The sequence below is a fragment of the Rhinatrema bivittatum genome, chromosome 7, assembly GCF_901001135.1.
Source record: "Rhinatrema bivittatum chromosome 7, aRhiBiv1.1, whole genome shotgun sequence".
Taxonomy (NCBI): domain Eukaryota; kingdom Metazoa; phylum Chordata; class Amphibia; order Gymnophiona; family Rhinatrematidae; genus Rhinatrema; species Rhinatrema bivittatum.
Window position 1 is genome coordinate 76,787,756 of NC_042621.1, and position 24,268 is coordinate 76,812,023.

Sequence of the window (24,268 nt, forward strand, 5' to 3'; positions counted from 1 at the left end):
TGAGCCTGTAGCAAGGACCTGCTCTCCAGGTGATGAATTGTCCTTTCACACTGAGGATATCTCCCCAAGGCCTACTGTCCAGTAGGGAAGGGTTAAGCCGGTTATCATAGTTGGTGATTCGATTATTAGAAATGTAGATAGCAGGGTGGCTGGTGGAAGTGAGGACCGCCTGGTAACTTGCTTGCCTGGTGCGAAGGTGGCAGACCTAATGCATCACCTAGATAGGATTATAGACAGTGCTGGGGAGGAGCCAGCTGTCGTGGTACATGTGGGCACCAATGACAGGAAAATGTGGGAGAGGTTCTGGAAGCCAAATTTAGGATTTTAGGTAGGAAGCTGAAATCCAGAACCTCCAGGGTGGCATTCTCTGAAATGCTTCCTGTTCCACGTGCAGGTCCTCAGAGGCAGGCAGAGCTCCGGAGTCTCAATGCGTGGATGAGACGATGGTGCAGGAAAGAGGGATTCAGTTTTGTAAGGAACTGGGGAAACTTTTGGGGAAGAGGGAGACTTTTCCGAAAGGATGGGCTCCACCTTAACCAGAGTGGAACCAAGCTGCTGGCACTAACTTTCAAAAAGGAGATAGAGCAGCTTTTAAACTAGAACAAGGGGGAAAGCCGACAATCACTCAGCAGTGCATGGTTCGGAGAAATGTATCCTTGAAGGATACTAATGAAACAGGAGAGTTAGGGCATCCCAACAGAGAGGTTCCATTAAAAGCAAACATAGTCCAATTGCCTACATGTAAAAAATCATCAAAGCTAATGATTTCCAAATTATCCCTAACAATTGAAAAGCAGGTTTTTAATACAAACAAAAAACACACTTTGAAGTGTCGGTATGCCAATGCCAGAAGTCTAAGAAGTAAGATGGGACAGTTAGAGTGCATAGCAGCAAATGAGATTGACATAATTGGCATCACAGAGACTTGGTGGAAAGAGGTTAACCAATGGGACAGTGCTATATCAGGGTACAAATTTTATCACAATGATAGGGAGGATCAACTTGGTCGGGGTGTGGCACTTTATGTCCAAGAGGGTATAGAATCCAACAGGATAAAGATCATACAAGAGACTAAATGCTCAGTAGAATCTATATGGGTAGAAATCCCATGTGTGTTGGGTAAGAGTATAGTGATAGGAGTATACTACCGTCCACCTGGACAAAATGGTCAGACAGATGATAAAATGCTAAGAGAAATCAGGGAAGCTAACCAATTTGGCAGGGCAATAATAATGGGAGATTTCAATTACCAAATCCAAACATTCTCTTACTATATGATCCCACGATTAGCACAATTTAAATAAGAAATGTGGTTCTGAAAGATTTTTCAATTTATAAAGCTGTATGTAAACAATGCTTATATGTATTTAGACTGTAAATTAAGGACCATCATACCACCCATAGTGCTCACAAGTTAAAACTTGTATTTCATGCACTTCAATTGGGTAACTTTTAATCATTGGTCCGAATCAGCTAGCATCCAATATATTAGTTTTCAATGTTCAAAAGAATTTTTTTGTTTTTTTAAGCGTATATATTTAAAAACAAATGAACTTCCCTTCTGTGGCTGTCAGGGTTAATCATCCGACGTGCGTGTTTCGCAACACTGCTGCTTCAGAGACATCAGTTCAAAACTCTCCTGATCCAGCTCTCCCCTTCTGATTCTTTAACGGGGGTGTACCTCAGCGATGTGGGTTTGTGCGATGCTGCGGGTCCATCAATTTTTCTACGATGTAAAAGCTTGTAATTAAATCCAATTTCTAAACACACTCAAATATACAGCTGTACTTGAAAAAACATTTTTAAAACAAATATTTAACGATGCATGTCTGTGCAAATGGGACCGAGCAATTCTTTAAGTCTAACTTACCAGACCCGATTGATTCTACAGAGCTTACTTACCAGACCCGACGCCATTTCCCCACTTAGAAATTTTGCGGTGGAGCGGCTCGGAATGGTTTGATTTTAAATAGAGTTACCCTGCAGTCCACCTGACAAGATGATATGTGATTTCGGCGGGAAATCACCAGAAGTGAAACCACTCAATGTCTCTATTCAGTCCACCAGGAATGACTGATTTTAATTGAAAAATCCATTTCTGTTCACATTGTCTTAAAGTCTGCACTCGGTCCCCTCCTCTCCAATGTGGATTAATTATTTCCAACACGGTCCATTTTATGTTATTAAAATCATGTGCAAACTCCTTGAAATGTGCAACCATTGGTTCTTCTACTCGGTTGGTGTTAATACAGCACTTATGTTCAATAAGGCGAGTTTTAACTTGTCTTTTAGTCATGCCCACATAAATCAACAGGCATGGACAAAAAATAGCGTAAACAACGTGAGTTGAATGGCATGAAAATTCAGGTAATGTGAAAGAGGCTATTTTAGCCAAAAAAAACCATCCTTCAAAAATTGGAAGAAAGGTCCATCTGAAGAAAATAGGATAAAGCATAAGCATTGTCAAGTTAAGTGTAAAACATTGATAAGATAGGCAAAGAGAGAATTTGAAATGTTGGCCATAGAGGCAAAAACTCATAATAAAAACTTTTTAAAATATATCCGAAGCAAGAAACCTGTGAGGGAGTCGGTTGGACCATTAGATGACAGAGGGGTTAAAGGGTCTCTTAGGGAAGAAAAGGCCATTGCAGAAAGACTAAATGAATTATTTGCTTCTGTGTTTACTAACGAGGATGTTGGGGAGATACCAGTTCTGGAGATGGTTTTCAGGGGTGATGAGTCAGACGAACTGAACGAAATCACTGTGAACCTGGAAGATATAGTTGGCCAGATTGACAAACTAAAGAGTAGAAAATCACCTGGACCAGATGGTATGCATCCTAGAGTACTGAAGGAACTCAAAAATGAAATTTCTGATCTATTAGTTAAAATGTGTAACCTATCATTAAAATCATCCATTGTACCTGAAGACTGGAGGATGGTCAATGTAGCCCCAATATTTAAAAAAGGCTTAAGGGACAATCCGGGTAACTATAGACCAGTGAGCCTGAATTCAGTGCTGGGAAAAATAGTGGAAACTATTCTCAAGATCAAAATCATAGAGCATATAGAAAGACATGGTTTAATGGAACAGTCAACATGGATTTACCCAAGGGAAGTCTTGCCTAACAAATCTGCTTCATTTTTTTTGAAGGGGTTAATAAACATGTGGATAAAGGTGAATCGGTAGATGTAGTGTATTTGGATTTTCAGAAGGTGTTTGACAAAGTCCCTCATGAGAGGCTTCTAAGAAAACTAAAATGTCATGGGATAGGAGGTGATGTCCTTTCATGGATTACAAACTGGTTAAAAGACAGGAGACAGAGAATAGGATTAAATGGTCAATTTTCTCAGTGGAAAAGGGTAAACAGTGGAGTGCCTCAGGGATCTGTACTTGGACCGGTGCTTTTCAATATATATACAAATGATCTGGAAAGGAATACGACGAGTGAGGTTATCAAATTTGCGGATGATACAAAATTATTCAGTTGTTAAATCACAAGCGGATTGTGATACATTACAAGAGGACCTTGCAAAACTGGAAGATTGGGCATCCAAATGGCAGATGAAATTTAATGTGGACATTATCTTTCCCTATATGCAAGGTGTTGCATATAGGGAAAGATAACCCTTGCTGTAGTTACACGATGTTAGGTTCCATATTAGGAGCTTCCACCCAGGAAAAAGATCTAGGCATCACGGTGGATAATACTTTAACATCGTCAGTTCAGTGTGCTGCAGAAGTCAAAAAACCAAACAGAATGTTAGGAATTATTAGGAAGGAAATGGTTAATAAAATGGAAAATGTCATAATGCCTCTATATTGCTTCATGGTGAGACCACACCTAGAATACTGTGTACAATTCTAGTCACCGCATCTCAAAAAAGATATAGTTGCGATAGAGAAGGTACAAAGAAGGGCAACCAAAATGATAAAGGGGATGGAACATCTCCCCTATGAGGAAAGGCTGAAGAGGTTAGGGCTGTTCAGCTTGGAGAAGAGATGGCTGAGGGGGGATATGATAGTGGTCTTTAAGATCATGAGAGGTCTTGAATGAGTAGATGTGAATCGGTTATTTACACTTTCGAATAATAGAAGGACTAGGGGGCATTCCATGAAGTTAGCAAGTAGCACATTTAAGACTAATCAGAGAAAATTATTTTTCACTCAATGCACAATAAAGCTCTGGAATTTGTTGCCAGAGGATGTGGTTAGTGCAGTTAGTGTAGCTGGGTTCAAAAAAGGTTTGGATAAGTTCTTGGAGGAGAAGTCCATTACCTGCTATTAATTAAGTTGACTTAGAAAATAGCCACTGCTATTACTAGCAACGGTAACATGGAATAGACTTAGTTTTTGGGTACTTGCCAGGTTCTTATGGCCTGGATTAGCCACTGTTGGAAACAGGATGCTGGGCTTAATGGACCCTTGGTCTGACCCAGTATGGCATGTTCTTATGTTCTTATGTTTAACAGCATGCAATCTCTGCAAAACAGTGTATTTTCAAACTACACTTTCATCTTTGCAAAATCTGTTTTTTTCCCATGGTCCTGTCTTCAGTCCTGAATAACCTGCAGTGGATTTTAGTAAAAGAGGGTGGTATTTCTTTTCACTTATTGTGAGCGTTGGGGAGAAGGGGGTTAAAAATCAGACAAAACGATAAATGTTAGAAAACAGAACATCATTGTGCCAATGTATTTTTATTTAAAGCAAGCCTTAAAAATGCTAGATCCCATAGTAGAATTATACATGCACAGCAACTGGAAGCATTCTTTGTTTGAGATGAGAATACTGCTTTAAATATTAAATACTTATTGAGCCAGTAAAATCTTTAAGTTTGAAACAATACGATACAGAGTCAAATCCAATTATTTCAGGCTTTCTCACAGTATAACTGAGGCAGGGACACCTGATGCACATTTCTAAATTCCATAGATAACATTCTTATCTGCCTGGCTCAGTTATCAATCCTTGGTATCAGAATCATTCAAGTGCAGTCTGTATCAACTTTTCAAGATGCCTTTTTTTTCCCCCTATAAGGTTGAACTAAAGTAATTTGTTATGTGGGTCATGGCTGTCTACCTCTTGAATGGCAACTGTCTCTTGACAATATAAAAAGCATACAGATAACGTATATTTATTTTCTTTGTACATCTGAGAATTAGCATAGTAAAAAAATCTGCTGCAGAGTTAATGACCCTGAAGGGCTTGATTTATCCAAACTCTTTTTTGGCATCTGGAAGGTGACTGAAGTCAAGTAATTGATTAACACTTCTCATCAAAGCAGATACATGAGATTTCTTGAGCAAAAAAAAAAAAAAAAAAAGAAGACGACGAATATTCTTGGATGTTTCCATTAATGTCCTTGACTTCGCCCATAGACAACTACACATTTGTTCACCAAAATACACACTTGTTTTTCAATCACCTTTTACCATCCTTGAACCTAAATATAGTCACTAATGCTCAAGATAGGCATAAGTCCAAGCCAGAGCACTGCGGCACCATGCATTTCATTTGCTTCCTGTTGGAACAATTTTGACTGATTTTTTTTGCTGATAAGGTTGAGGGCAAGGCAAAATGATAAGAAGGGATGAAATATTTTATTTAAATTTTTGGGAATTTTCATGCTTGTGAGAATTCTTAACTCTTGTATAGCAGTGTATCCAACTTTTTTCTAATTATGACATTGTCTTTTCAAACATAAATGATACATTTGTCTTTTGTTTTTAATCTGATTTAACTGAAGCAGTGTGGTCACTAAAATGTAGGGGCATGCATGGGCAAAATCTTCTTTGGGTTATTTCATTTGTTTCTTTCCGTTTTTTGGCATGCTTTTAACATTTTTTTTCCATTAATGCTGTGATGTTATGTGCATCAAAGTCATACTTATGAGATAAAGTTGTACTTTGTCAGGTGAATTTTCAAAGGAGTTACACATGTAAATGTAGCATACTCTCTTAGCAATTTTCAAAAGCTATTAATCTGTGTTAAGTGCACTTAACGTGGGTTAAACCTCTTGACAACTCAATGACATATAGGGGTACATTTTCAAAAACAGTGCGCGCGCGTACTTTTGTTCGCGCACCATGCGCAAACAAAAGTATGCTGGATTTTATAAGATACGTGCATAGCCGCGCGTATCTTATAAAATCCGGGGTCGGCGCATGCAAGGGAGTGCACATTTGTGCAACTTGCACGCGCCGAGCCCAGTGCGCGCTGCCCGTTCCCTCCACCCCCCCCCCCCCCCCCCGCACCTTCCCCTCCCTTCCCCTACCTAACCCACCCCCCAGCCCTATCTAGACCTCCCCCTACCTTTATCTTAAAAGTTACTACTGCCTCCTGTGTCGGGGCACTCGTCCACGCCCCTGGACCGCCCACACACCCCAGAACATGCCCCCGATCCATAACTGCGCCCCCTGGCCATGCCCCTGACCGCCCCTTTTTGCAAGCTCCGGGACTTACTCGCATCCCGCCGAGCCTATGTAAAATAGGCTCGGTGGGCACAGGGGGGTTTTAAAAGGGTTAAGCGCGTACCTTATGCATGTAACCCTTTTAAAATCCGGCCCACTGTTTGCTATTTTGATCTTACTTACAGTTGTTTCTATTTAATATTTCCAGTAAGCTGTGCATGTGGGCAGGTACATGCACACAGGAAAATATAGAGCCTAACTTTGAAATGTGTCTGCATGATCCAAATATATGCATGTATGGGGGTCCACAGAGATACATGATAACAGAGAGATATAAACCAGCACTCTACAGTGAAAAAAGTTACCGATTCAGTGCCTGAGAGAACAGCAAAGTTTTTCAAACTAAATTTTAAAAAACTTAACATGAATATCTAGGGAAAGAGCATTCCAAATGTCTGCACCAGGCAGCTAAAAGAAGACTCACGGGTGTCCTCAAGTCTGATTGCTGTAGGAGAGGGAAGTGATAAAAGTATAATTTGTTGGGGCAAGCTCTGGGGAGGGAGGGGGGGGGGGGGAGGTGAGGGGGAACCTAACAGCATATGTTGATGTCAGAAGGACAGTGAAGAGCCACTGTTAAAATGGGTCAAGGGTTAACTGACATGTACAGAAACCTGCCATTGTGGATGCCATAGAACCAGCATCAAACAACTATGAGCACATAATTTAAACCTCATTTCAACAGATCAAAGACCTCATGAAAAGGTTGTTTCATTAGTTGCATTCAATTTCCATTAAAACATACGGGGAGATTTTTACAGTCTATGCTCTAGAACAGTGATTTTTAAAATCAATTCTAATGAAACATGTGTAAAAGAAGGGGAAAGAGCCACATGATACTTTAGAATGTGGCAACGTGTCATTAAAAAAAAGTAGCATAAAATAGCCTAAAGCTCTGCAAAAGTAGCAGGCTTATGGGATTGGCAGGATTTCTCTAATATAACGTAAGTGAAGAAAAGAAGTGGTAAGAAGAGGTAAAACACCTCAAGCTTTAGAAAGAAGATGGCAGCCTGGCAACCAGGAACGACCACCGAAACATTGCCGATGTTGGGAGGTATAACAGTGTGTATACAGCGGCAGACAGCACCATAAGAAAATAGCGAGTGAAGTGCCAGTGAGCACGAATCTGGTGCGGAAAAAGCGGCACAGAGAAACAACGAGTAAATGAAAAAGAAAATTCGGAGCACTTTGGTGTTGGGCACTAACTAAGATAAGTAGCAGCAAGTGCAACAGTGGTTTTAATTTTGGTAACACAAGTGGGATGATTGAAGCCTTTTAAAAAAATTGAAAAAAATTATAATCATTGGGAAAGAGTAAATGAGGTGGGCAAGAGCCAGACGACTGTAAGAGCACATTGTTTTCTGATACAATTTCCCATAAGTATTTTTGAGAGTGTTCAAATTAAGAAATTGTGAATGATAGGTTCCTCTGATATTGTGGGTAGTTACTTGTAGCCCAGCAATAGTACCATGAACAGTTGATGGCAGCATGAGAGGCAAAGTAACACCCAAAGTGGCATCAGAACCCTAAGGCACCTACAACCTAGAAGATGTGGTAGACCAGATTGACAAACTGAAGAGTAGTAAATCACCTGGACTGGATGGTATACACCCCAGAGTTCTGAAAGAACTAAAAAATGAAATTTCAGACCTATTAGTAAAAATTTGTAATCTATCATTAAAATCATCCATTGTACCTGAAGACTGGAGGATAGCTAATGTAACCCCAATATTTAAAAAGGGCTCCAGGGGTGATCCGGGAAACTACAGACTTGTTAACCTGACTTCAGTGCCAGGATAAATAGTGGAAAGTGTTCTAAACATCAAAATCACAGAACATATAGAAAGACATGGTTTAATGGAACAAAGTCAGCATGGCTTTACCCAAGGCAAGTCTTGCCTCACAAATCTGCTTCACTTTTTTGAAGGAGTTAATAGACATGTGGATAAAGGTGAACCAGTAGATGTAGTATACTTGGATTTTCAGAAGGCATTTGACAAAATTCCTCATGAGAGGCTTCTAGGAAAAGTAAAAAGTCATGGGATAGGTGGCGATGTCCTTTCGTGGATTGCAAACTGGCTCAAAGACAGGAAACAGAGAGTAGGATTAAATGGACAATTTTCTCAGTGGAAGGGAGTGGGCAGTGGAGTGCCTCAGGGATCTGTATTGGGACCCTTACTTTTCAATATATTTATAAATGATTTGGAAAGAAATACGATGAGTGAGATAATCAAATTTGCAGATGATATAAAATTGTTCAGATAGTTAAATCACAAGCAGATTGTGATAAATTGTAGGAAGACCTTGTGAGACTGGAAAATTGAGCATCAAAATGGCAGATGAAATTTAATGTGGATAAGTGCAAGGTGATGCATATAGGGAAAAATAACCCATGCTATAGTTACACAATGTTAGGTTCCATATTAGGTGCTACAACCCAAGAAAGAGATCTAGGCGTCATAGTGGATAACACATTGAAATCATCGGTTCAGTGTGCTGCGGCAGTCAAAAAAGCAAACAGAATATTGGGAATTATTAGAAAGGGAATGGTGAATAAAACGGAAAATGTCATAATGCCTCTGTATTGCTCCATGGTGAGACCGCACCTTGAATACTGTGTACAATTCTGGTCACGGCAGCTTAAAAAAGATATAATTGCGATGGAGAAGGTACAGAGAAGAGTGACCAAAATGATAAGGGGAATGGAACAGCTCCCCTATGCGGAAAGACTAAAAAGGTTAGGACTTTTCAACTTGGAGAAGAGACGACTGAGGGGGGATATGATAGAGGTGTTTAAAATCATGAGAGGTCTAGAACGGGTAGATGTGAATCAGTTATTTACCCTTTCGGATAATAGAAAGACAAGGGGCACTCCATGAAGTTAGCGTGTGGCACATTTAAAACTAATTGGAGAAAGTTATTTTTTACTCAACGCACAATAAAACTCTGGAATTTGTTGCCCGAGGATGTGGTTAGTGCAGTTAGTATAGCTGTGTTTAAAAAAGGATTGGATAAGTTCTTGGAGGAGAAGTCCATTACCTGCTATTAATTAAGTTGACTTAGAAAATAGCCACTGCTATTACTAGCAACGGTAAAATGGAATAAACTTAGTTTTTGGGTACTTGCCAGGTTCTTATGGCCTGGATTGGCCACTGTTGGAAACAGGATGCTGGGCTTGATGGACCCTTGGTCTGACCCAGTATGGCATGTTCTTATCTTATGTTCTTATGAAACAGAAAATGTAGCAAAAAAAGTCCCAAAGTTCAGATAAAAAGAGCACGAATCAGAAAGAGTGATATCAAGATTTCAAAAGCATGGGAGAGATGCACCCTCGATTGGCAGGAAGTCCTCAAAGTGTAAGAGATGGAGTATGCCAGGAAGGTACAGGCAGAAAGAAGTAAGGAACATCAAGGTGCAAAATCTGTGCATGGCAGCAAGGCTGAGTGGCACAAGGATTTGAAGGTGTGGGATGAGGGGCACAGCATTAAGGCAGAGTGGAAGATACCAGTCATTCTGTTTGAGCACGCATTCAACCATAGATAGGGTATACCTCTTCCTGTCAAAGTATGGCTGCATCTGACTGATCCACCAGTTCAGTACATAAGAACATAAGAACATAAGTCTTGCAATACTGGGTCAGACCAATGGTCCCTCAAGCTCAGTATCCTGTCTCCAACAGTGGCTAAGCCAGTTCACAAATACCTGGCAGTATCCCAAGGAACAAATAGATTCCAAGCTGCTTATTCCAAGAAAAGGTAGAGGATTTCTGCAAATCTACCTTAATAATGATCAATGGACTTATTCTCCAGGAATGCGTCCAAACCTTTTTTAAATGCAGCTACACTAATGGCTTTCACCACATCCTCTGGCAATGAATTCCAGAGCTTAATTATGCATTGAGTAAAAAAGTATTTTCTCTTATTAGTTTTAAATACATTATCTAGTAACTTCATTGTGTTGTCTCTTGGTCTTTGTACTTTTCTAAAGAGTAAACAATTGATTAACATTTACTTGTTCCATTCCACTTGTTATTTTATAGTCCTTCATCATATCTCCCCTCAGCTGACTCTTCTCCAAGCTGAAGAGTCCTAACCTCTTTAGCCTTTCTTCTTACGGAAATTGTTCCAACCCCTTTATCAACTTGGTCACCCTTCTTTGTATCTTTTCTAATTCTACTATATCTTTCTTGAGATGTGGTGATCAGAACAACACAATACTCAAGGTGAAGTCACACCATGGAGCAATATGATATTTCTGTTTTATTCTCCATTCCTTTCCTAATAAACCCTAAGGATCTTGAGTCCTGCTAAGACTGTTTTGATATGGTTGGAGGATGACATGCTGAAGCTGGAAGTGTCAACTCCCAGGGTTTGTGGCTGGAGTAAAACAGGCTTAAGTAGGATATGTCATGATTGAGTTGATATGGTAGAGCATGGGACACAGAAGATGGAAGTGTCAGGCCACGGTGGTCATGTTTGGAGCAAGACAGGAATATAAAGTATAAGTTAGGTCTGAGTGGATATGGTTGAACATGGGATACTGTAGCTGAAAGTACCACGCCATGGAGGTGATGGCTGGAGCAAGACAGGCTCATGCAGGGTATGTCAAGCCTGAGTAGATATGGTGGAGCATGGGATTATGCAACTAGAAGCATCAAGCAACCGAGGTTTTGGCTGTAGCAAGATAGGCTTATGTAGGATATATGAGGCATGAGTGCATATGGTGGATCATGGGATGTTGCATTTGGAAGTGTCAGGCCACAGTTGTTAAGGTTTGAAAATGGTATGCCATAGATATAAGTGTCAGGCCATATTGGCTAGTGTTTGAAAATGACATGCTGTACGTATAAGTGACAGGCCTCAGTGGTAATGGTTGGAACATGGCATGTCCTAGCTATAAGTGACAGGCCTCAGTGGTAATGGTTGTAACATGGCAAACCATAGCTGTAAGTCACAGGCCTCAGTGGCAATAAGAACATAAGAACATAAGAAATTGCCATGCTGGGTTAGACCGAGGGTCCATCAAGCCCAGCATCCTGTTTCCAAAAGAGGCCATACCAGGCCACAAGAACCTGGCAAGTACCCAAACATCAAGAAGAACCCATGCTACTGATGCAATTAATAGCTGTGGCTATTCCCTAAGTAAACTTGATTAATAGCAGTTAATGGACTTCTCCTCCAAAAACTTATCCAAACCTTTTTTGAACCCAGCTACACTGCACTAACCACATCCTCTGGCAATAAATTCCAGAGCTTAATTGTGCGTTGAGTAAAAAACTTTTTTTATCCGATTAGTTTTAAATGTGCTACTTGCTAATTTCATGGAATGTCCCCTACTCCTTCTATTATCTGAAAGTGTAAATAACCGATTCACATCTACTCATTCAAGGCCTCTACCATATCCCCCCTCAGCCGTCTCTTCTCCAAGTTGGTCCTAACCTCTTCAGCCTTTCCTCATAGGGGAGCTGTTCCATCCCCTTTATCATTTAGGTTGCCCTTCTCTGTACCATCTCCATTGCAACTATATCTTTTTTAAGATGCGGTGACCAGAATTGTACACAGTATTCAAGGTGCAGTCTCACCATGGAGCGATATAGTACCATGAGATCAGTCCAGGCGTACTACCAGGCTAGGAAATGAAGAGGAACTTCAGCCCCGTGATGGAGGAATCCCACCAGCGCCCTACACACCCCAGCAGGGGTGGTCGTGGACCACTGGACTGCATCGTGCCCTACTCAACCCAGCCGGCCTGGTCATGGACCACAATGGGATGGGATGGCAGATCCACAGGGAACCTCTGGACAAAGACTTCAAGACATGAAGACATCAGGATGTGGAGGCTGGAACGAAGACATGGACTTGGAACTGGAACATCAAGGAGATGGAGGCAAGTGCAAGGAGCTTCTGAGACCCAGACACAGTTCAAGGAGAGAGCTCAGAGATGGGACTCGGAGCCAGGAATCCAGAGACATAACTCTGGTCGGAGCACTGAGGCGGGACTCAGTGGAGGAAGGTTAAAAGCCGGAATCAACAGAAGAGCAGCCGAGGAATGGAGACGTCAGGAACAGTTGGAACGAAGACATCAGGAACACTTGGAATGAAGACAAGGCATGGAGTCCAAGAAGCGGAGGTGTCCTAGGGAGGACTAGTACCTGATGACTAGCCACTTGCCAAGTCGATGATGAAATAAGCTCGGAGCCCTTTTGTAGGGCTGCAGGGCCAACGCCTAAGGAGGAGTCTCCAGGAGGCCACACCTGTCTGGCCCCATAAGAATGGAAGAGAGCCGTGGGCCTGCCCCTTAGGAGGAGCAGAAGAGGAAGTCTGCAGGACCCTGGACAGCGACCCTGCAGCCGCTGAAGCAGGGAGGAGCCGGAGCTAGGCTGTGCAGGCCCCGACATGGGAGGTGGAGCAAGGCAGTGACCCTTCCGCTGCGGAGCAGGCTTCCAGGCCTGTTGAGCAGTGGCATGGGCGGTGGCCCGAGCCACGAAGAGGAAGCCAGAGGCCTCCTGCCGCAATGGAACATGGTGGGTGGCTCTTGCCACTGAAGAACAGGCCTCCGGCCTGTGGGAGAATGGCAGCCTCTGGGCCGCGGGAAGCAGCGTTAGGGAAGCAGGCAGAGGTAAGAGGCCTCCCGTGACTCCTACCATCGGAGGAATTGCAACATCTAGGATAGTATTTTTTTACGTCCACACCTGTTGCACACTTTGTACCTTTGTAGCTGCACATTTCATTTTTTCTTTTCTATTTTTCTCTTATCAAAGTTTCCCTTTAGAAAGTTTAGCGCTAGAGCCATGGATTTACATACTGTTCCCTTTCTAGTCATTAATTCAAATTTGATCATATTATGATCACTATTGCCAAGCGGCCCCCACCACCAGTACCTCTCTCACCAAATCCTGTGCTCCACTGAGAATTAGATCTAAAATTGCTCCATCTCTCGTTGGTATGTGTATGTATAGGTTTAACAATAAAATATAAGTAACTCCCTTTTGAAATGCTACCTCAGAACACTAACTCAAAATCATATACAACAAAAAGTCTGATACAGTGATAAATATAAGCAATATTGCATTTATTCAATGATCAGCTAGAAAATATCACATGTGCATGGTGTTCCTCCTGGGTATGATGTCAAATCAGGCTTAGTATTTCAATAGGGAATTACTTATATTTTATTGTTAAACCTATACATACACATAGAGACTCATGTATGCTTTTTAGTGTAATACAATTAGGAGGGTTAAGATGATCTAGTATTTTATCAATTTTGAACTAATGTTAATAAAGATTTACCTTTTTCATTGTTACCACATTCATTTATATTAGTGTTTTTTTTCCCCAATCCTTTGGAGTGTGTTTGGGTCTGTTTGATGAGCATCTTATTCAATCACCTGATTTTTTTTGCATCTATCTATCTACCTACCTGTATATATCCGTCAGAGAAAGCTAAAATAGGGTAACAGCACTAATGTTGTAAATCATTTGAAAGATGATTATTACACAATGGCAAAGAATATCAAAACTATTCAAAAATATTTCAAAAAATAAACTTGTCACAATAACACACACACACATATATTTATCATTTGCCCTAGTCAATCATTCCTCATTCTCACTGCTTCTAAACTCTCTGTATTGATATGTATTTATAACATGTATAGAAATCAACATAAAACATTGTCAAAATATATACAAAGTGCTTGTAATGAAACAAGTTATATGTTCACATTGACAGAGCTCAAAGAAAATGCTGGTGGTTACATACAGCTGAGTGATTCTCGCTATATATATGGAACAGCACCAAAGAGAGCTTTCCCACCAAACTTCTATTAATTGGGGTACTTGGAATATGGAGCATAGTTGTAAAGAAAATGAGTGTGTAAGGGATATGCAGATGAAAAGCCCAAAATATTGTTAAGTCAGAGGAAACACTTCAATAATTAGATACAGAAAGCAGATCTTCAGACAGTGACATTTTGTAGAACTAGTTAGCATATGCCCCGAACCCTATTATCAGGGAATTTAAATTAGCATTTACTGCAACTCAATTGATAATGGATCTATCCAATAGAAGTTTTGACATTTTATTATACCTAGAGATCAAGGTTGGTTTTGATTGTCAGTTTAATTTCTAAAAACTATATTTAACATGAATGGCCAATAAACCTAAGGGGTTTATTAAAGCATATTTAATTGCTCTTTGGCATCAAACTCTAGACAGCTCCTGTGACAGATGGACAGATAGAAAAATGCACTTTTCAAATGTTTTAAATGTGCTAATAAACAGTAAGATAAAATAAAAGGAAAATATATGATAGTTTAAGAAAGTCTATAATATAACATGTAATGAGTTTTAACAACCTGCTTTCATTCAAGAATTTTTGGGTTCTATACATATATAGCAAAATCCCTCACATCCTGAAATCTGTGTGAACCTTGAAATATTTCATCCTCATGGTTTTGATTCACCCAAATTCATGTCAAGTTATGTCCAGTTGCTAGAGAATGGTACGTTTAGGAAGAGATGTATCTGAAGAGGTTAGATGAAGGTTGAGCCAAGGCTGGTAAAAACCATGACTAGCTTGGGAGATAACGTGGCATGCAGATGTAACATATTAACAGGTCCAGGATTAGGAAACTAGGAGAAAGACATGAAGCAGAAACACTACAGCAGGGTTACAAAGCTAAATGTAGAGCGGGAACAAGGCCAGATCAGCATAGATTCAAGAGGACATATCCCATTATCCTATTGTACAAGCAAAGGTGTATATATCTCTGTTGCTCTTCTTCAATACTATCTCAAATCTGGGAACATCCTATGCTGAACCAATGGGAATTTCCAGAGGTGTATCTATCTGTCAACTGGAAGGAATAAATCCTCTGGCCATGTTCTGACTTATTATCTCCTGTGGCTCCTCGATAGCCTCCAGGCCTTTGCCTTCTAAGGTACTGGTTCAAGCTCCATTGATCCTGACATTATTAACCCACACACCCTCCCTCTTCCCCCTCCCCACACACACACACACACACACACAACTCCAATTAACTCCTCCTGAGGCCTCAGGCCTTGATTTATTCAGATTTTTTTGGTGGAAGTGTTTTGGTAGATTATTAGGATGTATGTTTTGAACTGGCTCCCAACTGCAGACATCTGGATGAATCCAGAGGCTTGTTGGCATTGTTTCCTGAAAGTTACTGGATTTATCAATTTATGGCTGAGGAAAGTCCCCATGCATCTCTGTTCGAGCTTGGTAGCAGATCTTCTTGTCTACTTGTGAATCTTTGAGATCTACACTTTACTCTCCCACAGAAAATTGGGGACGTGGGTTTTACATCATCATCTAACTGCATGTTTCTTTTGAAATTCTTTGGCCCTTTCCAGGGCTTATTTGAGTTAAGCAAGCACTTCTTGCAAATTCTTGGGCTACTCAACTGTAGCTGGAAGCCAGACCAATGTGCTTCTCCTGCATGAAACCAGGATAAACCATAGAGTTTTACCACCTCTCTTACCAATATCTCTGAAGTTTTCCATGCTGAAGGAAAACCCTTTGATATAATAAAGTGGGTTATCTTTGAAAACAAGCTTACTACCTCTAGAATCATGGATTTCCCTTGAGATAAGGGTAACTCCATGATGAAATCCAGGAATATGCATTCCCATGGTCTGGATAGTATTATTAGTGGCATAGTACTATTAGTGGCATTAAGATACCTTGTGGGATTTATCATAGCATCTCAGTTCTTGTGAATACTTCACAGTGTGTTCTATATGCCTTTTGGTCCTGACCCTAGACTGGCCATCAGAAATTATGGTTTATCAGTTCTCTCATTCTGTGTATATTGGGGGGTTTCTGCTAATTGGGTATTGTGACATATCCAAAGCAGCTCCAGACGTAAAGTTTGTTCCTCTTATATCACTTTGCCACTGAGTTTTCTACTGTGTGTTATAACAAATTCATTTTTATACAGATTTTTTTGTTATAACATTGAAATTTCCAGGAAAAAATAAAAAAAATTAATATGAACGTCCCTAATACAATACCCAGCATTGTTTCATCTGCCATTTATATACTAAGTTTCCCAGTCTGGTGATGTTTTATGCCTTCAACTAGGCTGTTTGTGTTCCAGGATTCTCTTTAGCTTTTCTCCATGGCAGAGATCTTCCCATATGAATATTCAACTCTGGTTGTCTTAGAAGGGAGAGGAACAAATGAACTTGTCATGATTGATTCAGTACCCTCAGTGTGCTTCATGGACTTCATGTTTATCCAGCAAAACAAGGTTCCATTGCTCAAGAAAGAGATGAGAATGACAATGGAGACTATTGATGCCTCCTTCTTATCTTCAGGTCCAGTGACTCAGGAGGCTGAGCTATTGAAAATGTCAAAAATTTGTGACCACAAGGAGGTAATATTTGTTGTCACCCATGCCTCATACTTTACATCCATGTCCCCTGGGATTAGCATAACTACAACATCATGATTCACACATTCAAGGAAAGATGCAACTGAAGACATTTACCTCTATTTTCTGGCCTCAGAATTGTCTTCCCAATTTAAAACATAAGGAAAACACACCAGAAAATAGCATGCAGATATTCAGGTGTTATACTGTAATTAGTATGGAGTTGGAACAATTATCTGACAAATACTCAGGATATTTATTTATTTATTTATTTAAGTTTTTTATATACCAGACAAATACTCAGGATATTTATTTATTTATTTATTTATTTTTTTATATACCAACATTCAAGACGGTAGTCCCATCATGCTGGTTCACAAGAAACAGGGGTGCAATTATAATAAACTTTACAATTTGAACAATAGTGCAGAAAAGCAGTTACATGTAACAAGGAAATAAATAACTTGGAGTAAGAAGGAAAATGAAGATCAGATAATTATATATATATATATAATAACATTGTAAGAGGTGGCTATTAATGCTATTACTAGCGAAGTGTGTTGATTGATGGGAGTTAAATAATGTTGGAGTTAGGAAAGGCCTGCGTGAACAGCCACGTCTTGAGTCTTTTCTTGAATGTTGAGATGCTGGGTTCCATTCTAAGATCCGGGGGAATGGAGTTCCATAAAGTTGGACCGGCTGTGGAGAAGGCCCGATCTCTAAGAATGATGTGTCTGGTAGTTTTGGCTGGAGGTACTTGAAGTGATCCTTTGTAAGCATCTCTTGTCGGTCTTGTTGAGTAGTGTAATCGGAGGGGGATATGGAGATCGATTGGGGCTAATTGATGGATGTTTTTGAAAATGGTGAGAATGGCCTTGTAGATTATTCTGAAGTGGATGGGCAGCCAGTGGAGGCCCATCAGGATAGGGGTTATGTGTTCTCTTCTCCTGGTGTTAGTGAGTATACAGGCGGAGGCATTTTGGACCATTTGCAATGGTTTGGTGTGTGATGAAGGGAGACCAAGCATGATGGTGTTACAATAGTCCAGCTTTGCGAAAATGATTGATTGTAGAATCGTTCTAAAGTCATGTGTGTGGAAGAGAGGTCGTATTCTTTTCAGCACTTGGAGCTTATAAAAGCAGTCTCTGGTGGTTTTGTTGATGTTAGCTTTCAGGTTTAGGTGATTGTCAATTAGAACTCCTAGGTCTCTCACTTGTGTAGTATTTGGTAAGGTTGGATGAGTGTGTGTGAGGGAGCTGTTTTCTGGTGTGATGAGTAGAAGTTCTGTTTTTGATGAATTTAGTATCAGGTTGAGACTTGTGAGAAGCTGTTTGATGTTTTGGAGGCAGGTTTCCCAGTGAGACAGTGTTTTTGTCTCACTGGGAAACCCTGTAGGGTTTCCCAGTGAGTCCTGATCCCCTTGATGGGGATCAGGACCTGAATATTGTCAGCGTAGAGGAAGTGTTTGAGATTGAGGTCAGTGAGAAGTTTACATAAGGGTAACAGATAAATGTTAAACTCAAAGGTAGGAGACAGGGATGAGCCCTGAGGGACTCCTACTGACGTGGGGTGAAGTGAGGATTCTTTATTATGAATCTTAACCTTATATCCTCTGTTGCTGAGGAAGGTTCTGAACCATGATAGGGCAGTGCCTGAGATACCTATGGCTGTTAGTTGGTTGATGAGAAGGGAGTGATTGACCGTGTCAAATGCAGACGAAAGGTCGAGTAGGATCAGAAGGAAGGCTTGTCCTTTGTCTAAACCTAGGATGATGTGGTCAGTCATAGAGATGAGGAGGGCTTCCATGCTTAAGGTTTTACGGAATCCGTATTGTGATGGGAATAGTAGGTTATTGTCTTCAATGTAGTTTGAGAGTCGTGAGTTTACCAATTTTTCCATTATCTTGGCTATGAAGGGGAGGTTAGCTATCGGTCTAAAGTTGTTAGGATCAAGATTTGGTTTTTTGAGGAGGGGTTTGAGTGAGGCTAGTTTGAGGTTGTCAGGGTAGAATCCTTGTATGAGGGAGCAATTTATGATATCTGCCAGGGTTTTGGAGATAGAATCTGGAATTGATAGTAGTAGTTTAGCTGGGATGTGATCTGAAGGGTGAGAGGAAGGTTTCATTTTCCTTAGAATTCCTTGGATCTCAATGGATGAAGTTGTGTCAAGTTCTTCTAACCGAGTGTAGTTGATTGAGGGTTGAGGAGTGGTTAGTGGAACAGTGGGGTTAGTGGGGAGCTGAGATAGAAGAGTGTTGATTTTGTTGCTGAAGAATAGTGCTAATTCTTCCGCTTTCGATTGAGCTTGGTCATGTGCAATCTCTGGTTGGTTTAATTGTGTGAGGTTGGCTACATAGCTGAAGAGGGCTTTGGCATCGAATACAAGGTCGTGTATCTTCGAGGCTTAGTAGTCCCTCTTGGATCTTAAGGTGCTTGTTTTGTATTGATGCAGAGATGATTTGTAGATTGAAAGGGTGTTGGTTCCTGGGTTTTTGCGCCATTTAGCCTCATTTTGTCTTAGTTGGAGTTTGAGCTTTCTTAGTTCTGAGGAGAACCAGGGCTGTCTTTTGGAGGAATTCTGGTGTGGTTTTTTTGTAATTGGAGGGCATAGCTTGTTAGCTATAGTTTCGGTGATTGTATTCCATGATCAAAGTGCTGAGTTCGGATCTGTAAGGTCCAGTTGGTGGAGTTGTGGTGATAGGTGATTATTGAGGTCTTCTGGGGAGCAAGTTTTCCTGTATGTGAAGGAGGGCGAAGGAATGCAAGCCGGGCTAGTATCTTTTATAGAGAATGAAGTTGTTATGAGGTAGTGATCTGACCACGGGACCTTTGTGCAATTTGGGATAGATACGGGCTTGATTGCAGCGTTAACGAAGATCAGGTCTAACGTGTGGCCGGCTTTGTGGGTAGGTTTGTTAACTAATTGAGTGAAGCCTAGCGCTGAGAAGGCTGTGAGTAGTGTTTCACAGTTAGGTGATGGGGTAGGGTTATCAACGTGCATGTTGAAATCACCTAGAATGATAGCTGGCGAGTCAAAGTTGATGAGGGAAGAGGTTAATTCGACCAGGGGTGAAGCATCTGATTCCAGGAGTCCTGGGGGAGCGTATACGAGAAGGATTTGGAGCTTGTCTGAGGTGAAAAAGCTGAATTCAAGTTTTGAATTGGAATTGGATTGATGTAGAGAGAATCTGAGGTCCTTTTTAGTTGCTAAAAGAATACCTCCTCCCTTTTTTTTATGACGAGGAAGCGAGAAGAAGTCGTAAGCCTCTGTAGGTAATTGATTAATTATTGCTGTGTCTGATGGTTTTAACCACGTTTCAGTGATTGCACATATCTCCGGTTTCACGTCGATGAGGTAGTCATTTAGGATTACAGACTTTTTCGTTAGAGATTGAGCATTGAAAAGGCTTAAAGAGAAAAGGGTGAGGCCTAGAAGTTGCGTGGTAGGAGTGATCATAATTGAAGAGAGGGGTTTAAGGTTGTGTTGTTGGGCATGTCGGAAAGAAATTCTTTTAGGTGGTGTATTATGTTGGAGAATTGGAATTGTGAAAGATGGGGCCATTTGTAGGAACTATGTTGCGAGATTAGAAGGATTATGAAAGAGGGGCTATGTGAAAGTTGGAGGCTTGTATGTGCAGGTTTGATGAATACTAGAGGCTTGCAGGAGAGGCTGTATGAGTGCTTGAAGCTTGCAGGTGGGTCATGAAGAGTGCTAGAAGCTTGCAGGTGAGGCTGGATGACTGCTGGAATTTTGCAGGTGAGGCTGGATGAATGCTGGAAGCTTGCAGGTGAGGCTGGATGAATGCTGGAAGCTTGCAGGTGAGGATGGATGAGTGCTTGTAGCTTGCATGTGAGGTTGGATGAATGCTAGAAGCTTGCAGATGAGGCTGGATGAATGCTGGAAGCTTGCAGGTGAGGCTGGATGAATGCTGGAAGCTTGCAGGTGAGGCTGGATGAATGCTTGAAGATTGCTGGTGAGGCTGGATGAATGCTGGAAAAATGCAGGTGGGAAGGGGGGATGGATCGAGGTCCGGGTGCGGAGGTGGAGAGGTTGTACGTGAGCGCACAGCGAGTGTATAACCTGGCTGGCGTCCTGAAGGGGTGGAGAGTCTTGTTGTAGTTGTTTGTTACGACGCTGTAGAGACTGGAATGGATGAGGTTGGTTGAGTGGTACTTTTATTCCAGACGGCTGAATCGGTTAGCTCCGTACCTTTGCTAGTTGCTACCTTTGTTGTAGATTAGGACTCTTCCGCAGGTATGGCTCGGGCCTCCTCGGGGCTGAAACGAAGGGGCGAGACAAAGGGGCAGGCCCCTTTGTCGCGCTCCTTATATGTTTGACAATGTGGCTACAGACATACTAGTTCCTCAGAGTTTATCATTGTCCAATAGACTTGCAACCAAAGGCAAGTTCTGAAGAACTTACTCCCTGCTTGAACCAGAGCTAAAGACATTTTGTGATTTTCTGCAAAAATTTTCTGAAGAAGGGGGTCATCAGACCTTTGATATCACTATCAAGAGCCCCAATTTTTTTTGTTTCATAGAAAGATGGCTGTCTCTGACTCCAGGGTTCTTAATGTAGTCCTATCTGTAACAGGTGCCCTCTCATTAATTAGATCCTGGAGCATGTACAGGCATCCCAGTTCTTCATAAAGTTAGATCTAAGGGGATCCCACAACCTAGTCCACATACAGGAGGGGGATGAATGGAAAATAACATTCCATACCTGATCTGGACATCTTGAGAATTTAGTAAAAATCCTTCCAGTGACCCTTCTGAGCTTGCAAATTATTGCCCAATCTCAACTCTACCCTTCCTGGCTAAAATTATTGAGAGACTAGTGATTCAGCAAATAAACACATTTAGAAGATAATCATTTTCTATACCCCAATCAATGTAGTTTTAGAAAAAACAGAGTGCTGAAATCTTGCTTCTTTCAATATTTGATATTGTAAGGGGTGGCTTTGACAGGAGACAAAGATACCTTCTTATTCTTCTCGACCTATTAGCTGTGTTTGACATGGTGGATCATACTATCCTGAGCACATGTCTGGAAGAATTCGGTTTTTCGGGACAGGCTCTTGAATAGTTTCACTTTTTTCTAACCAACAGATCTCATCAGGTAAGGATAGGCAATTTTTATGTTTCTAAATGGGTTCAAACAAAAACTGGAGTACCTCAAGGATCAACACTTTCAGCTATTCTGTTTAATATATACTTAGCCCCTTTATGCATATCATTGTAAGGACTAGGTCTAAATTATTGTATATTTGCAGATGATATTCAGTTTTTGATACCTATTACAAGCTCCATCACCAATACATTCAAGCACCTTGAAATATATCTGTCCGAAATTAAAATGTGGTTAGTTCACAATAAAGTTTATTGAATATCTTAAAAATGGAAATCATAATATTATCCAGACATTATCCATCTTTTAATTTTGAAGGCCAAAATCTCTCTATATCTCCAGTTGTTCATGATCCAGCTACTATATACTGATTGATAGTAAATTGAACATAAAGGCACACATCCATTCCCTTGTTCAATCAGGATTTCATAAACTAAGAATTCTAAGATGACTTAGACCTCTACTAGAGCCTGAAAATTTCTGTATAGTTCACAATTATTATTATTCACTGGATTAGATTACTATAACTCTCTAATACTAGGATTATTAGAGACAACATTGAGATCATTATGATTACTCCAGAACTCAGCCACAGGAGTATTAACTGGAACTCCAAGATATGCTCACTTGTCCCCCCTATTGCACACATTGCATTCAATTTTAGGGATGTGAATCGTATTTCTGATGATTGAAAATGGCCCGCGCCATTTTTAAAGATGGCACCGGCCGGCCATTACTCCTACCATGTTCACAGGGGCTGGCCAATGGCATGGATACCCTGTCACATGATAAGGGCAAAGGGCCATTGGCACCATTTTTATTAATGGTAGCCGACGGCCCGAGAGCGGGAGATCGCTCCCAGTACCACCACTGGACCACCAGGTAATTTAAAACATTTTGTGGGGGGGGGGGGGGTGTCGGGAGGGTGGGAGAAGCTAAGGGAGATGTTTTGAAGGGTTGGGTGGGTTTTTTGTTTATTGGCTCGGGCGCAGCCGATAAAAAAAACCCAATCGGGCCGCACAAAAAATAATTCACATCTCTTTTCAATTTTATATCCAATATAAAGTATTAACCATGATTCAAAAAATAATGTACAATGAAACAAGTTGGCTAAGTGTCTCATTACATCTGTATACTGTTGCGCTGGAGGTAGACCCTTGGCCTAGTGCAGGATTGGTATGGTGCTCTGGTCGGTCCCAGAGCGCCTTCCACCAGGAGTCGGAGCACACAAGGAGACAGAGGTTAACTGGAGCTTCACCAATAACAGTCTGGGGTTTCTGCAGGTTGAGTCCTTGGGTACCTGGACCGCCTGGACTTAGGTGGGCCTCAGGAGGTCTCCTGGAGAGGTAGCGGAGGGGTGTGCCCACCAAGAGCAAGGGTGCATGGCTGATGCAGAGTGGATGGACTAGACCCGAACTGGACGCTCCGGAGACCTCAGGGAGGTAACAATTCAGGAAGGTTCTCTGGGCGAGGCAGGCAGCGCCTGCGGATCTAGTCAGATGGAAGCCGCGGTTAGTTTCCAAGCAGGTTGGTCTGGTAGTCACAGTAGGCCAGAAGAGAGTGTCCGAGTGAAGCGCAAGGGTTAGAGCCAGAGTATCAGTCCAGGAGTAATCATCCAAAGCAGGGGTCAATACCAGAGTCAGTCCGAGCGTAGTCAAGCGAGGGTCGGTTCCAGGCAGCAGACAAGAGAATGGTCAGGCAGGCAGTGGTCATTTCCAGGCGGCAGACAAGAGAATGGTCAGGCAGGCAGTGGTCAGTTCCAGGTAGCAGACAGGAGAATGGGCAGGCAGGCAGAGGTCAGTACCAGAGGTCAATCCAAAGAGGTACTACCTGAGAATGATACAGGAACACACGGAGACACTGGGAACAAAGAAACGCTGGAATGAGGAGATATAGAGATATAGAGATATAGATATATTGGAGATATAGAGAGACACTGGAATGAAGAGAATCTGGAACAAAGAGATGCTGGAACAAGGAGATGCTGGAAAAAGGAACGCTGGAACAAGAAGACCCTGTAACAAGAGAACACTGGAACACAAGAAGGTAAACTAGTTCACCAATGATGTTGACTCGATTGCCAAGGTGAGGTCCGGGGGACAGGGCCTCTCTTTAAATAGGGTTAAGCGGTGATGTCATTACTTCACATCTTGTTCAGGTTTCCCGCACTCAGCTCTTTAAATACAGAGATGTCGGCCATGCACACGCCTAGGGGCAGAGCTGAGATGGCCGAAGACGCGGAGCTCCGGGGATTCCGGGAGCTAGCGGCA